At 40.8% G+C, this 17,799-nt stretch overlaps 1 protein-coding gene across 4 annotated transcripts in view; it reads right to left on the bottom strand.

Annotated features, from left to right (window-relative positions):
• The window catches only part of LIMCH1 (LIM and calponin homology domains 1), a 359,644-nt gene that overhangs the window by 96,286 nt on the left and 245,559 nt on the right, over nt 1-17,799 (bottom strand). For all 4 annotated transcript variants that reach the window (XM_011987981.1, XM_011987979.1, XM_011987985.1 and 1 more), the window contains one exon: nt 4,915-5,021. The gene's annotated coding sequence lies outside the window, so the exon portion shown is untranslated. The remainder of the gene's footprint in view (nt 1-4,914; nt 5,022-17,799) is intronic.

Genomic DNA, 17,799 nt, shown 5'->3' with positions numbered 1-17,799 from the left:
TCCCAGCACTTTGGGAGGCTGAGGTGGGCAGATCATAAGGTCAGGAGATCGAGACCATCCTGGCTAACATAGTGAAACCCCAACTCTACTAAAAATACAAAAAAAAAAAAAAACCTAGCCAGGCTTGGTGGCACACGCCTGTAGTCCCAGCTACTTGGGAGGCTGAGGCAGGAGAATGGTGTGAATCTGGGGGGCGGAGCTTGTGGTGAGGAGAGATCACACCACTGCACTCCTGACTGGGCGACAGAGCGAGACTCCATCTCAGAAGAAAAAAAAAAAGATGATGCTTTATAAAGTCTGGAAATAGAAAAAGTCCAATTAGAACTAGGACTGTTCATAGTTGTATTCTCAAAGATTAACCATTGAAGATTCTGCCTTGATCATAGACCACTGTCAAACTGAAATCCGACTGCACGTCCAAAATCTTAATGCAAGTATTTTTAACACAGGTCTGAAACCTTACTTAATTAGACAGACCTGAAAATATGTGTACAAGAAGCAATCCTATCCAAATATTTGTTCTTTTCTGCTCTGGATATAAATTAGCATTGGGAATAAGCCATAAGCAGGAAAATATGCTTGTTATGTTCAAATATACACACATGCATGCTCAAATATGCACCCATGTTTACTCTCTAACTATAAACAGAAAAGCTACTTCGAAATATTCATACAATGAAATATAAGAGTTCCTGCAAAATTATTTCAAAGTTTTTTTTTTAACACGTCAACAAATAAACACTAGAAAAAACAAACTGCACTTCTTTTTTCCACAGTAACTTCAGTGAGGGGGAAAGGAGTATAAGTCTATCACATAAACCAGTCAAGAATTCCTTAAAGTATTTAGACCCTGATTACTTCACTGCAGCATATATTGACCTAAAGTACATATTAATGAATAAATGGACCATTTTAAGTCCTTTGAAATTTGAAGAAATAGAAAGCAAGTAGTATACCATGGAAATAAACCATCAACAAGGACTTAGATTGAAAGCATTAGTCCAGTTTGGATTTGATTTAAAAAATGTTTTCATGTTTCTGTTTTTAACAGGGGAAAAAAATGGGATGACCTTACCTGCTTGGATATCTGGTAGGGTTTTTTGTTGTTTTATGTTTTTGTTTTTGTTTTTTGAGACTGAGCCTCGCTCTGCCACCAGGCTGGAGTATAGTAGTGCGATCTCGGCTCACTGCAACCTACACCTCCCGGGTTCAAGTGATTCTCCTGCCTCAGCCTCCCAAATAGTTGGGACTACAGGCACGCACCACCACGCCTAGCTAATTTTTGTATTTTTAGTAGAAATGGGGTTTCACCATGTTGGCCAGGATGGTCTCCATCTCCTGACCTCGTGATCTGCCCGCCTTGGCCTCCCAATCTACTAGGGTTTTTTTAATTTAAGAAAGAAACCAGATTTTTAAAAATCTATAAAAGATTTGAAACTTTTATGGAAAACAAATTAAGAATAGGGAACATAGAGCTTTTTCTGCATTGATGATAAAAGTTCATTGAGACTGTAACCCAGTGCTAAAAATTGTGCTTGGTACACAGAAGCTCACAAAATATTTGTTGAATGACTCCCACCTATTTTGTGGAAATATTTCCAAATTTTGACAGAGACACTCGGGAGCAATCCAGAGCCTGTGTACGTTTTCATCCAGTTGCTTTGATTCCCTGGAATGATACTTGCTGTGTGCCTGTCTAGATTATACTTTCATTTCCCATCAAGGTTGTCTGGCATCCATTACAGGTAGAGTTCACTAAATTACACATGCAGTAATCACTTGCAGGCTTTTCCTTTTTTTTTTTTTTTTTTTTTACCAAATTTAAAAAAAAAAAAAAAAAAAAAAACCACACAAGAAAAACTGCCTATCATGAAAGCTAAACGAAAGAGTATTTTCTAAAACACAACTTCCAGAAAACCATCCAAAGTTCCTCTGTGGGATCTATCCCTATACCTTACTGCTTCCGCTAGTAATTGGTGGCAATGGGGTGCTCCTCTCTGTGTCTATGGATGTGCTGCTCAACTCTCAGAGGGACAACAGAGAAATATAGCAGTTCTACTTTAACTACCTTAGTTTACAAAATCTGCATATGTTACAAGCATTCCCTGCACAGTGCCAAATTAAACCAGCATCACCTATCAAAAATACATGAAATCCAATAGTTTATTCCATACTCTATTCCTTACTGAAACTATAAACAACTTTCTAAGTACTGTAAGTGAATTTATAGAATCATTTTAAGCTAAAATTCTTTATGTTCTTTGAAATACTCATACAGTAAAATGTTTTTTCTCTATAATGATTCTGAGCTCAACATCCTACCCCGCTTGTGGACTGCCACGCCCACCACACATGTCCTTACACATTATCCTTCAACCGCACCAGTTACTTTTCTTTCTTTTAAACATGAAGCTTGTTGTTCTTCCTCTTCCCCAGCCTTTGTACCTGCTCTTTCTCTGTCCTGAATGCCCTAGAGATCTTCCCACAGCCTGTTCTTCCTTCCCATGTGTGTCTCAGCCCTCAGTTATTGCTCAGTTGAAATGCCAGCACTTCAGAGAAGCCACCCTCAGCCACCTCTGGACTGGCCACTGTCTTTTGCTTATTACTCCATTTTATTTTCTTCTCAGCACTTATCACTTCCTGCAATGATCTTCTTTGTTTACTTCTTTGCTTCTCGTTTCTTGACACTGGACTGTAAACTCCACATGAGCAGAAGACCTTGGCTATCTGAGTTCATTCTATTTCTCCAGTGATGAAAAGTATCTAACACATAGAAGCTGCTCAGCAAACATTTGTTGAATGAATGAATGAAAAATGCCAGGGTCATGGGGGAATGTGATGGCAAAGTATTGCCTAAAGAAAATAAGAGTAGTCAAGTGAAGGAAACATTAAAAAGAAAATGAAGAGAAGACATACAAAAGGAGAGATAGATGGAAAGAAAGACAGGATTAAAAAGGGAGAGAATGCAGAAGGAAGAAAAGGAGACAGAAAAAAAAGAAGGAAAAATGGACAGGAAAACAAAAAGATGGTACAGTAACTAAGAAGGGACTGTATCCATGTATCATTTGCCTAAGTGACATTTTCCCCTTTAGGTTTCTTTCCACACCTTGATTTAAAGTTTCTTTCTTTACAAATCGGTTGTTCCATCTTCCCATATCTGCACTGAGCAAGCTTTACCTAGAATCATACCAGATGGAATATTCTGTCCAGTTTCCATTTTCAGATGAATACATGGGGCCTGCCGAAGAAGGGAGCTTAACCAGGGCTTCAGATCTAGTGAGCAGCAGACCTAGGGCTAGATCCTCATTTTCCTGATGCCCAGTTTTTTGTAGATAAGCAATAGAGGTGATACGAGTTCTGAATTTTTAAAACCAATCAGGTTCAGAATTCTGGTTTAGTAACATATTGATTTAAAGTGGCTCTAAAAAAAAAAATGAATGCAGCAGCAGACACTTTCAAAGTGACCTTTCCTTCACCCTCCAAGCAATGTGTGTGTGACTAATTATTACCTATGAAGCTGCACAGTTACTATAGTTTCTGGTCACTTGCCACCCAGGTGAAACTATGAATGGGAGATGAGGCAGAACCTAAAACAATTTCCGAAAGTGAACAATGGTTTATAGAGGATAGATTTAAGTACAATAATAAATGGGGCATGTGATGACCAAGATGAGGTTTAGTGTGGTTTCCATATTCAAATATCCTAAATTTTACTCTGTTATTTTTTCGCTTAGCTAAAATTTTTCCCAGAGAAGTTTTAAAGAATGGCACATTGACAACAGAAAAGTAATTTTAGATAATAGATCACCACTGATTCCCCCATATTCCCAGTCATGAATCATAAAATCCAATATAAAATCCAAATTTTATTTTATCCAGTAGTCACTTTTTTCCTATTTTTCCTCATCCTTTTTAAAAAATAAAAAAATCTAGCAAATAGTATAAAATCAAATAGTATAAAAAATCAAGCAAATAGTATAAAACCAAATAGCATAAAAATCAAGCAAATAGTATAAATCGAATAGTATAAAAATCAAGCAAATAGTATAAAATCAAGCAAATAGTATAAAATTAACAGCTCTGAATTTTGGCTTCTCTCCCTTTTCTGTTCTTTCATGATAAAATGACTCCAAAAACAATCAAAAGAAGAAAAGTTACTAATTCACAGACCCCATCTACGAAACTATGTTTATTATTCAGGCATATCCATGTCAAACACTGTTTGGCTAAAGTGGAAAATGTTTTATATGAAATCAGCAGGATCTAAAGAACTTCTAAACTACAGGAAAGTTATCTCTGCCATCTCATACCCTGGTCACAAGCTATTTCTTTACACGAAGTACATTGCTGTCTCTTTTATTGTCACACTCTGCTCCAAGACTTATTTGGCCCAAACAGGGCTCACTAAGTAGATATAGTCAAAGTGCCAACGATCCATCTTCAAAGAACTTGATCACCGACACATATGAGAAGACAGTTACAATTGTAAATGAAGAAGTGAGTTCTCCAAAATCTAATGCCTTCCTTGCATAGCAGAGTTCAGATCTGTTTACCTTCCAAGAGCCTATTCAAATGCTCAATTGGCGCCAATAAAAGTTTCTGTCTAACACACTGATTCTGTGCCTATTTGTTTCTTGCCTCTCTGTTAAGCTTTATTTAACATTTTTCTCCTTCTCTTCAAAATTCAAATTCTATACGCAAGATTTTTGCATTCAAAAAAATTATGATTAGAATGAAAGCTATGCACAGAGGGAAAGCCAGCGTGAGTTGTTTCGAAAGTTGATTTTTACCTTCACATTTTTATTTTATTAAGCATAACCAATTCTCTGTCTCTTAGAACTTACAACATCATCACAAAATTGCAAATCAAACTATAAAGGAGTCTCCCTTAAATATAAATCATGCTTTACTTACTTGACTGTTACTCTGTTGGATGTATCCTGGAGGTCACTTGGGTCAAAAAGTTGAGATTCTTTAAGGCCAAGCTCTTTACAACCTCTCAAGAATAAGATAATATTGTCCTAGAAGGAAAAAAAGAAATCCAAGTCTATATTATCTTAGATTATCTTTATGAACCAGCCCCTCCCAAGTTGCTGTAGGGATACTGGTCACTAAGGCAGCTATGGTCAGGTCTAAATCATAGCTTGCATAACAAATCATACTTTGTTAGGAAATGCCAGATAAATAGACACTTCAAACCTCCAAACCCACAGCCATGCCAGATTCATTTTTCCCTTTAGCTTGACACATTTGTATAAAACTACAAGTAAAATGCCATTAAAAGGAAAACTTAGGCCAGGTGCAGTGGCTCACGCCTGTAATCCCAGCACTTTGGGAGGCTGAGGTGGGTGGATCCATGAGGTCAGGAGATCGAGACCATCCTGGCTAACATGGTGAAACCTCGTCTCTACCAAACATACAAAAATTAACCGGGCGTGGTGGCAGGGCCTGTAGTCCCAGCTACTCGGGAGGCTGAGACAGGAGAATGGCATGAACCCGGGAGGAAGAGCTTGCAGTGAGCCGAGATCGCGCCACTGCACTCCAGCCTGGGCAACAGAGCGAGACTCTGTCTCAAAACAAAAACAAAAACAAACAAACAACAACAACAAAAAAAAACAAGAAAAGGAAAACTTAACATTGTTAGGGGGAACTGTACTCAAAAACAGGTATTCCTTATTGCTTCTTTGTCCCTGTCTTGTTGTATATACATCTTTATGGGTTTTTGACTAGTAATACCTTTATGGGTGTTGACTAGGAATACCTCTTTGTGGATTATAAACTGGGTTAAATGCAAGAAAAAAAATGTAGACTTAATTGAAATGAGAAAAAAAGGACAGGGAAAGCTTTTAAAAGACTAATGCAAAAGACTGTCAAAAGAAACTGAAATTTTCTCTAGCAGATACAAATTTACTCTGAATTGGCAGGCACCATTGACAATTAAGGAGGGGTCAGTCTCCATCTATTTTAAGTCATTAAGTACAAACAAATGGTTCTGAAAGGGACTGCAAATTGTGGGTCATCCTTTTGGAACTCCAGGATATTAGTCAAGAGGTTTATCAGTTACAAGTCTCTAACTGTCCTCTTCCTAAAAGACTTTTGAAGGTGGTAACTGACCCCGTCGGTTAGTGAAAACTACAGGGTAGGGAATGTTGGCTCCAGAAGCCAGACTGATGTGAATCCATCTGAATGCTGTGAGAAAGATGTTACAAAAATCTGAAATGATGGTGATTACAGAATCATATATTCACCCACGTGCAATTCAACTGAGTGAACAGAAAAGATATTTCCCAGTTACCCAGTTTGTAGTCCGGATTCTAAGATAACCCCCAAGAATCCTGCCTGCAATGTACACACCTCTTCTTGAGTGCAAGTGAAGTCTGTGAATATGATGGGCTATCACTCTGTGATATATCACTAGCAAGTTGACTTGGAGTTAATCAAAAGAAAGATTATCTGATTGGGCCTGACCTAATCAGGGAATCTCTTAGAAGAAGGTGAGGTCAGAATTCATGCCGGCCAGGAATTCTACAGCTGCAAGGGGATGAATTATGTTAATAACCACATGAGCTTGGAAGAAGCTTGGAAGATGTTCAGATAGGATCTCAGCCCGCACTAATACTTTGATTTCAGTCCTGTGGGACCCTGAGCTAAAAACCCAGTTACACCATATCCAGACTTCTGACATTCAGAAAATGAGAGATAACCAAAGGGGAAACACATTAGGTTTATGCAGTAATAAAAAATTAATACATCCAGGTTCAAAATAACAATAGCAATAAATTGCTAACCTTTCCATCGCCCTTATTATTCACCATGCATTATTCCAAGAACTTTACATATATTCACGCATTTAATTCGTGTACAACTTTATGAACAATTTTGACAGATGAGTGATCTAAGGCACAGAACAATTTATCAAACTGTCCAAGATCACACAGCCCCCAAAGGATGGAGGTCCAAAACAACATGTCTTATGTGAAGAATTCAAGCATAAAAATCTGAGGCCAGCACCAAAGGAAGATGAGGCTATGCAGGTAGAGGCTGATCATACAGGCCTCGAAGGCCATGGAAGGCAAGTTGCAGAATGTCACAGGGGGCTGTATCTGAGAAGTGAAAGCCTACATCTATGGTGGAAGGAGATTGTTGCAGGTGGGGTTGGTGGGAGGTAGATGGTATGAAGAAAGTATTCAAAGGAACAAGATGGGAGACAGGGAGACCAATGAAGAGTTACTACAACCTTATTTTCCCCCAATGAGGGTGCCTTCATCCCAGGATGTTTTCTTTTTGGGTAAAGCCTCGGTCTTTTTCAGCAGGCAAGAGATGCCATCGTTCACAAGAACTCTCAGAGGCTGACAGTGAGCTAGCTGCTCAGATCAAGTCTGAAGTCACCTATACCCTCACCAGTGTCTCCTTCAGTCACTTTCCACATTTTTAAATTATCAAATGTAAGAGTTCCCTCCAATCCCCTGAGTTTTACAGTTTTCCACTTTCTCTGGCATATATGCTTCATTGATCGACCCTGTCCTAGGTAGAAAAGAAAAGAAGGCAAGGAATGAAAAAAGTGGTGATACGGAGTCCTTTCTAACAGACCCAAATTTTCTAGTTGTGCATTGATCATCCTGTTACTTAATTTAAATACAACATCTTTCTTTTCAAAATACTTATTTTGTCCCAATATTTCAGTTACTTGAAATAAACTGTTTTCCACCTTTTTTTCTAGTTAACTGTGTTATCACAAGACATATCAATGTATTACTGATTTTAGCTATGCCAACCACGCCAGTCTTACTTGCTTCCACACTTGTCTTTACTCAGTACTCAGACTTCCAATTTGGGTCACATCATTTTCCAGAGACAGCAAAATCTTCTCCCTGGAATTTTGCTTTTCTTATTGCCAGTGGAATAAGTACATGTGGATGTTCACTTGGTATGCTTACATGTAAATGATTGGTTAGAAAAAGAAGAAGGAATAAAAGTCACCTACTTTGTTATTATTGGAATATTTATGAGCACATATGGAGATAAAAAGTTAGTACAATAAACTATTGCTAAAAAGTGGAAAAATATTTTGTCAATATGAGAATCAAAAGTTTGCCAGTGAATTTCTTTTTCTTTCTTTCTTTCTTTTTTTTTGAGATGGAGTCCGACTGTGTCACCCAGGCTGGAGTATAGTATGCAATCTCGGCTCACTTCAGTCTCCACCTCCTAGGTTCAAGTGATTCTCCTGCCTCAGCCTCCTGAGTAGCTGGGACCACAGGCATGAACCACCATGCCTGGCTAATTTCTGTATTTTTAGTAGAGATGAAGTTTCACCATGTTGGCTAGGCTGGTCTCGAGCTCAAGTGATCTGCCCACCTTGGCCCTGCAAAGTGCTGGGATTATAGGCATGAGTCACCATGCGCAGTTGGTGAATTCTTTTTTAAAAGGCTTTAAAAAATTTACTCATTATTGTTAAGAAAATAGGTTAAAGATAGGTGAAGGCTTCAGATATCAGACCATTATGGTAAATATAATTCACCATATATATTCACCAATGGGTCACTTATTAATACAAACTAAACGTTTGTAGCTTACACTCTTCAAGCATTTGCCATCTATCTACCTGGTCTGTTCTGAGGATGTATATGGATTATTTCGTTTATTTTCAAAACAGCCATACACAGCAGTCACTGTTATTGTCTCCATTTTCTAGAGGAGTAGTTGAGGCACAGAGAGGTTATACACCATACCAGTCACCCTGCTACTAAATCCAACTCCCAATTAACTCCACACAGGTGGGGGGCGGGGGGGAAAGTTTCCCCAGATGTTAAAAATCTAAGTCTGAAAAGTGCCAATTCTTTTTCCCACCTCTCCAAGTTTCCAGGTGCCTTATTCTGAATTCAGCCTTCCTGAAATTTCCATTTTAGTTTTTTTCTTCTTGTCTCTTCTCTTTCTCTATGATGTTCTTCTTCCTCCTTGCCACCCACCAGCAAACAAACACACATAAATATGCACTCTCTTAACTTAGTTGGCTCTGTGACTCTCAAATTCTCCACTGACTCTGGCCTTGAACAATCTTGAGGATACCACATTCAAAAACATGTGCACCTCTCACGTACAATTCTACCATTCAGGAACAGTAAACAAACCCTTTAACTACCCAATCAGGCAACTCCAAACCAAGAGTGACTAGTACAGAGCCAGGTGAGTCTTCACTTGAGAGTGCAAGTATCCACTGATTGGTCTTTAAGCTCTGAGTGCTTTCTGCCCAGAGGAAAGCAAAGGAAGTGTTGACACTCTCTGGGAATCATTTGACATCACAATAAAGGACAAGACCTGTGACCAGCATATAGTCTCCTAAGAGGTGCATGACTGTGACCCCCACAGATTCTCAACAGGGTGCTCCTCCTATGTGCATTGCAGACGCACAGACCCGCCCTTGAACACCATGCTATGTTCAGCACGCAGCCTGCAAACACAAAAGCTTTGTGCTGCCAGCCAGCCCAAACAATTTGGGCTAGAAGATTTAAATAACTGCAGGTCTGTTTCCAGCTTCTTGCTACAACCTAATGATGCTGGAGGGGAGCCAGGCCCTAGGCAGAAGAAAAGCCAGAAGGAAGAGCCACCCAGCCAAGAGCTAGCAAGGGCAGCCACTGGAGCAAGCGAGAAGGGCTGTGCCTTCAATTACATAAAATGCATCCTGTGAATTCTCATCTGCCTTGCTGTTCACACTGAGATTTTTCCACATTTACAATTTCCAGCAAAGCCCACATCTTAGTGTGTTAACTTTGGAAGCCAAACACTAAAAGTGTCTCTATCCCAAGGGAAAAGAAGTACAAGACACTGCTTTACTATAATGGCTATATATTTAGCCCTTACTATCATGGAGCTAACAAACCCATACATCTTTGCAAGAAGTTTTTAAAGGACTCTTCAAAAAAAGTCAATGTCATGTAAAACAAAAATTGGCGATCAAAGCCATCATGACCAAATGCAATGCATGATCTTTGATTAGACCCCAGATCCCAGAGGAAAAACTAAGTGAGGGTGTAAAAGTCAAATTTAAATATGAACTGCACATTGGATGATATTGTTGAATGAATGTTGATTTTTTAGGTGTGATTATGATTTTGCATTTATATGAGAGACTGCCTTTATTTTTAAGCATCCATATGAATTATTTAGGGGTGAATTATCATAATGTCAGTAACATAATGTTCAAATGGTTCAAAAAAAAAGTATGCATGTGTATATATGTTCACACGTGTGGGGGAAGGGAGACAGAGAGAGAGGTTGCGACTATGTCTGCCTGTCTGTGAAGACAGAGATAAAGCAAATAGTAAAATAGTAACAAGCAGTGAATCTAGATCAAGGGTCAGTCAACTTTTTCTATAAAGGGTCGGATAGTAAATCTTCTAGGCCTTGTGGGCCACATGGTGGTCTCTGTTTAAATAATTCAACACTGTTGTTGTAACCAGATCATATGTAAACAAACGTGTGTGTCTGTATTCTAACAAATTTTATTTACCAAGGCAGGCATTGGGTGGATTTGGCCCATAGGCCGTAGCTGGCTGACCCTGTATTCAGTTATTCACCATACCTTTCTTCGAATTTTTCTGTATGTTTGAGATTTTTCCCAAAAAAGTTTGTGAGAAAAGGTTCTTGAATTTCTAAAAGATAAATTCGACTAGGTAGGATTGTGACTTCATTAGTAAAAATCTATTCCACAAAATTCAAGGAAAAATGGTTGTCACCTCTGAGATGACCACCACAAAGTCATGAGGTAAATCCTCAGGTGCTACTGATGGAAAGTCACCATTTCTGGCTAATTGGCAAGTAGTGCATGAGTCTCAATTCAACAGACAGACATAACATAAAGTTCCTCAAAGAGTCTATTTTATACTAGACTAATATTAATATATGGATTTATACCACTGTTTATGTAACTTCCATACATTAAACCCTCCTTGTTCATGGGCCAGTGGTTTCTCATTTCATTGATTTGTGGGCTTGCCCTGTGTATAAAAACATTCCCCAAGGGCTATGGTAAGACCTGAGCTTGCTACCTTCCCAGGGCCTCTTACTCTAAAGACATCCTTGCAACTCACTCCCTCTCCTTTCTCACTCCAAAGGCAAGGTGAGGGTATAGCCCAGGATGGTCTCTACCCCAGAGTATAGCAAAGTTCCTGACATGTACCAAGTGCTCACTAAATACTTAAATAAACTCAATTCAATGTGCTACGTACTCTTCTAGGTATCTGTAACAATGAATAAAGCAGAATTCCTTAGTCTTCACAATCCATCAAATAACTGGAATTGTTCAAGATACACATAAATAGAGTTATGACAGCAAATTAGAAAACAGAAGCAAGAGAAGAACAAATATATCAAGGAACAGGGCACAAATAGCTTTTCCAGTTAGAAGCTTTTCCAGTAAGAAGCCTTGTCTGCTTCTTAGCTACGTGTCCTTGGGCATAGATCCTAACCTTTCTGATCCTCATATCCTCAGATTCCTAATTCGTAAGGTGGGGAATGCTATCGACCCGTGGGGATGTCATAATTAAAGAAAACATGCATTAAGAACACAGCTCGGTGTCTGGCACCTTCTGGGCACTCACTGTGTGGAAGTTTTTATTAAGACATTCTTGTTCACTCAGGCACGAAAGGACCATGGAAGATGCGATGATGAAAAACAGTTTATCCATCTATGAAAAACAGGCACACTGTGTAGGTATAGCACTTGCCAGTTACATAGGAGATGGCAAAGAAAAAAAAAAGACAGTTGCTGCTATTGTTACTCAGTTGTTATTAACCACCAGCTTGGCAGTTTTATACAAACAGCCTCAAATTTAGGGGCAGGCTACATACCAAAAGTCATTTGTAAGGTAGCTGCTTATAAGCCATCATTTGTAATTATCCCATAGATATAAATCCTTGCATGGTGGTTCTAAGTTCAGACCAGAAAAGCCTACTTCATCCAAAGTACACATGAAGAAGAGTAGGAATTACATGATGGAACCTAAAAGCTGGGCAGAACACTTCAGTGGGAAAACATATTCAGAGATGCCAGGTGCACGTCTCCTCTGACAACAGTTGGATCAAGGATCCCAACAGCTACAGAAGAGGTTTCCTCAGCCCATGGCAGTGCTATCAGAGGGAGAAGGAGCAGGAGGAGGGGGCCTCATCCAGGCCCTTCTTCCTCTTTTCTTCCGAAGGCAAGCAAGAAGCTCCTTGCTACCTTTCTCTTTCTTCAGTTGTCATTTCCATCTGAAAAAAGGTTTCTCTCTTGCTTTCTGGCTCTGGGGCAGACACCCTGCATTTGGTAGTTCTCTATGGAAACCAGACAGGGAATGAGAAGCTCCCTTCTGTGCCCAACCTTCTTGGCTTTATTTCTTTTACCCCGTTAGGGAAAGATCAACATGATCATGGATTTGGGTTCACAGAAAATGAAGGGAGTGCTCATCTGGGTTTCAAATGAATCCAGACACCTTTACTGCCAGATATTTAAAATGCAATATATGCATAAAGCATCCATATAATTCTCAGTTTCTATAAATGAAAAGACTAGGTGGAAAATATTAAAATGTAAACTAGAATTACCTCTTTTGAAGTTCTCATTTTTATATATTTTCTACAAGAAATATTTGCCCTAAAAATCTTAATAAGGCCCAGGTGCAGTGGGTCACACTTGTATTGCCAGTGCTTTGAGAGGCAGAAGCAGGAGGATCCCTTGAGGCCAGAAGTTCAAGACCAGCCTGGGCAATAGAGCAAGACTCTCTCTATAAAATGTTTTTTAAAAAATTAGCTGGGCATGCTGGAGCAGCATCCTGAGCAGTAGTCCCAGCTGCTCAGGAGGCTGGGGTGGGAGGATCACCTGAGCCCAGGAGGTAGAGGCTGCAGTGAGCTATGATCGCACCACTGCACTTCAGCCTAGGTAACAAAGCAAGACCTTGTCAAGCAAGCAAGCAGGCAAGCAAGCAAGAGAATGAGAAAAGAAAGAAGAAATTTTAATAAGGACTAGCATACCTCAGAAAGACTTTCAGATTTGCAAGTCTATCACAGAAGACCCAGATCTTGTTAGGAAATCCACAACCAACAATAATGTTACTTTTCTATTCTACCTATAAGACTTGTTTTTCTTTTAAACATGGTTTTGGTTAGGTTTTCTACATTTGAAGCAAACTCCCTTTAACAGAAATGCAATTAAGAAACTCAGAACTTAAGGAATACATCACCAAAATATCTCTAGGAACTTACCCCGTAATTAATAGAATTTGGGGATTTCCTGTACCTGCCGTGTGTTCACAGTTGCTCCCTCAGCCTGTATGGGTAACAGTCACACTCCAGTGACTGGCTGATGTCCAACAACAATCAGCACTTGCCAGACTTTCAATGCATTTTTATTTGCCAGGAGCACTTAATGAGGATACCAGCTCTTCCACTGAGAGAAAAGAGCAACTCATTCTGCCTGGGGGAATTCTGGGGAGGTTTGACCCAGAAGTGGCAGCTGGGTGGCTGCTTGAAGCAAAAGAAAACATTTTATGGATGGGAAATGAGCAGAAGCGCAGTGGATCACAGAAGAGAAAAGGGGAGGTGGGAGGGGAAGAGAACTATGAAAGGTGAGACAGAGGAGGGCTGTGAGTGTCCTGCTAAAGATCTGGGCTGTTCTTTGGGCAGTGGGGAAGCCAGACCAGTTAATGAGAACAGGAGTCCTGGGATCCTAGCTTTGTTTTGGGAAAAGATGTCAGGTGCAGTGGGAGAGAGCCAATGAGTGGAGGAGAGGGTCCATTTAAGATCCCAGGCCTGGCGTGGCCTGGTAGTTTGTGCCTGCAATTTCAGCACTTTAGGAGGCAGGCAGATCACTTGAGCCCAGAAGTTCGAGACCAGCCTGGGCAATGTGGCGAAACCTTATCTCTACAAAAATTAAAAAAATCAGATGGGACTGGTGGTGCACACCTGTAGTCCCAACTACTCAAGAGGCTGAGGTGGGAGGATGGCTTGAACCTGGGAGGCAGAAGTTGAAGTGAGCCATGATTGGGCCACTACACTCCTGCCTCAGCAATAGAGCGAGACTCTGTCTCAAAAACAAAACAAAACAATTAATTAATTAATTAATTAATTAACTAATTTTAAAATATTTCAGGGAGAGCTAAACCAGAGGGGGCAGATATGAACACCTCTCTTTGGATTGGCCATTGAGTGGATGTGGGGATAGAGGACAAGGGGAAAGATGGGGTTTCAGGTAATGCCATGGTTTTTAGCCATTGAGACCGTCCTAAGGAACAGAAGCAAGAGGAGATCTGTGAGGAAGGGAAATAAATTGGGAGCACTCTATATTTAGAGATCCACAGCTCATCAGGGACTTATATTTGGGTTTGGAGTAGAGAAGCAAGGCCCCTGCAGAATATGTAGGTTTGGGAATCACCAACCCAGGAACACAGGAGAAGCCAAGGGAAAGCAGGATATTTCCTGGGAGAGGTCAGACATGGAACGAGCAAGGCTAACCCAGAGACATCATCCACATGTAAAGGACAGTTAGAGGAGGATGAGTTCATCATGCCTGAAGAGGAGCAAACACAAGGAGGAGGAGAACCAGGGAAGACAGTGCCAGGGAAGCCAGCCCAGAGCACTGTTTCAGGAAGCACTGTGTGTCTGGAGTCAAATGTCACACTACCACATTGAGGATCCCAGCTCTGCCCCTTCCTGGCTGAATAGCCTAACCCTTCTCTGTCCCAGGTTTCTCTTCTAAAAAACTATGTCCTTATGAGTCCTATAGAACCTGTTATCCACAACATTTCTGATCACATCTCCGAGGCTCCCCTACCTACCATCCCCGATGCGGCTTCAACCAGGCACCTGCTCACGGGTCCTCAGACATGCCAGGTGAGCTCCTGCCAGGGCCTTTGCAGTGCTCTCTCGCTCTCTTTTAACCTAGATATCACCTAGAACAACAATAACTGGGGCATAAGAAGTAAATGCTCCTCCTCTTTGACCTTAGTCCCTCTTCTTCTAGGATTCTCATTCTTTCTCTCCTATAACGCCTGCTCTTTCATTTCCAGACTTTGCTCTTTTCTCTCAGTCCATTTCTCTCTCCCCTTGTTGCCTTATTTCCTTCGTGATCCAGTCTAGGCCACTGCCTGGAGCTTCAGCATCCCCACCTCTTTGTCATTCTATAAGAGAACAAGGACTAGGAGGAGGAAATAACACAGATGGAACAGTTAGCCTGGGACAGTGAGCCTTGGCATCGAAACCAGCCATCTCTTGCCTCCACTGGAAGAAGGATCAGCTGTGTGTCTATATGGAGGGACATCAGCAGGGATAACACTCCCGGCCCCTCCCTCCTCCTCCTTTCCTAAGTTGGTTTGGGAGAAGAAATGGGACATTCCTGCTCAGCCATTTGCATTTCCTGAGACAAGCTCTTGGTCTCTGCCGTGTGGTAAGGGGCCTCTCTCTGGGGAGGCCTGTGGTTGCCCAGCTGTGCCAGAAATGGGTGGACACATTCATTTAATTCAGGATTGAGGATTGGCAAACCCACTTTGTTGAAGCGCTAAACTCATGTTCTCCAATTTGTTCCATGAGAAGTCAAGATGATACTGTGATCTTTGTCTGATTCCCATGTTTAAGTCTCAGCTGGAAGAGGAAGAGAGGAATATTATTTATCACCCTAAGTCTCTAATGCTTGACTTGCAGTGCTACTGGACATAATGCTGCCATGATTGGGCCTGGAACTGCCACAAATTTATGAGCTCCCACATCAGTAGGCTTCTGGATCCACTTGTTAATCCTTCCAGGCATTCTTGGTCAGCCCCCTCTTCCAATCTTGGAAGAAGTGTGAACAAGCCTCCTCTACTTCCTTCCACCTCTCTGCCATGCCTTCACCTTCTTCTCGCTCACAGATGTCATTAGCCCTCAAGAGTTAAATCCCCTTCACTTCACCCATCCCATATTCTATATCTAAAAATGATTTTTTAAAAAGAATATAAAGTTGGATATTTTACGGTATTTTGAAATAATCTGTTACTGTTTTTTCAACAATGGGAGCAAAGTGTGAGTCTGGGTTAGAATGATGATGAGTCAGCACTTAGGCTATGTTAACTTTAACTTTTAAAGCTTACTCAAAGCTATCAACGGCATACTTGCTGTTTGAAAGGTAGTATATTAAGTGTTTTGAGCAGGAAGGGGTCATGATAAGAGACTCTTATTTGCAAGTGAGAGAAATCCAGACGTAAATAGGCATATATTGGATTACAGAGTCCAGTATGACCCAGCAGGGCGCAGGGTGGGGATGCAGCTGACTCACTGAAACAGCTGGAAACCAAGGCCTCAGGTACTGGGGACCTGGACTTACTTCATCTCTTGTCTGCCCACTCTAAATGTTGGCTTATTGGCTCTTGCTGTTCATGAGTTTCTTCCACATGAACCTCTAGTTCCCAAGTGTCATACATGAAGGCTGGCGCCTCCCCAGAGGACTGACTCTCTTCTCACTTGCAGTTTGAAAAACATCCCAGGAAAAGACCCATATTGACCTGTCTAGGGTCAAGTTCCCTCCAACAGTAGCTAATGAAAGAGGATAGAAAAGACTGTGAATCCTTGGTCAGGGATGAATAGAGAAGGAATAGTTTCCAAAAGAAGGAAAATGAGACTCCCTAGGGCAGACAAAACTATCAATACTGGCTGCACTCACAAAAGTGGATCAGATGTGGATTTTTCTTTCAGAGTTTTAGAGTAGAATGTGAATTACTACTATCATTTTTAGCATACAAAGTGATCAAATTTGGTTTTGCTTTAAAGATATTCTTTTGGAACTATGCACTAAGCTGTAATGCTGCTTCCATTTGCTGAAGTTAACAGTCCTGATGTCAAAGAGGACCAACTACAAAATGAAGTGAGCATACATTACTTAATTAACTCTGCTTGGAAGAGCTTTGGAAGCACAATTCCTTGCCAGCATAGCACATATTAGTTATTTTTTCCTCATAGGACAGTTAGGGAAATAGAGTGCCCAACCCCAAAGACTCTGTTGGCTCTTGCACCCTGATTTTATCTCTATCTGGATTCCAGACTCATGACCATCCAAACAGCAGCTGTATTGCCTCTCAAGGACTTGACATTCAAGCTCACTTGAGGGGCAATACCACAGTGCAGCCTATCAGGAAAACTGTCTGGATTCCAAGGAATCTATCCCTCCAAAAAATTACTGAACTATTCTCCAGGCTACTTAAACTAACCTTAAAACCCAACATATGCATTAGTATATTATATGGCCAGATTGTTTTCCAACATAATTCACTAGTTGCATTTTGGGAATTGAATGAAAAATATCTTCACTTATTTTAGAATAAAACTGCTTTAACTATCTATCATATGCCATTAAACAGTTCCCATATATTTGACATGTAAAATATGACTTGAGAGCAGTGATAAACTGTGGTCTGTGGATTGCTATGGGTTTGGTACTGGTCCATGATGAAATAACTGCAGAATTGAAAGTAAGCATTTAGGCCAGGCACAGTGCTCATGCCTATAATCCTAGCACTTTGGGAGGCCAAAGCAGGTGGATCGCTTGAGCCCAGGGGTTTGAGAGCAGCGCGGGCAACATGATGCTATCTCATCTCTACAAAAAAATACAAAAATTAGCCAGGCATGGTGACATGCGCCTATAGTCCCAGCTACTTGGGAGACTGAGGTGGGAGGATTGATGGAGCCCAGGAGGTTGAGGATGTAGTGAGCTGAGATCATGCCACTGCACTCTAGCCTAGGCGACAGAGTGAGACCCTGTGTCAAAAAGGGAAGGAGAGGGGAGGGGAGAGGAGGGGAGGG

This window comes from Mandrillus leucophaeus, unplaced genomic scaffold (genome assembly GCF_000951045.1).
Source record: "Mandrillus leucophaeus isolate KB7577 unplaced genomic scaffold, Mleu.le_1.0 Scaffold320, whole genome shotgun sequence".
Classification (NCBI taxonomy): Eukaryota; Metazoa; Chordata; class Mammalia; order Primates; family Cercopithecidae; genus Mandrillus; species Mandrillus leucophaeus.
Note: the sequence above shows the minus strand (reverse complement) of the source record. Positions and strands in the feature narration are given on the sequence as shown.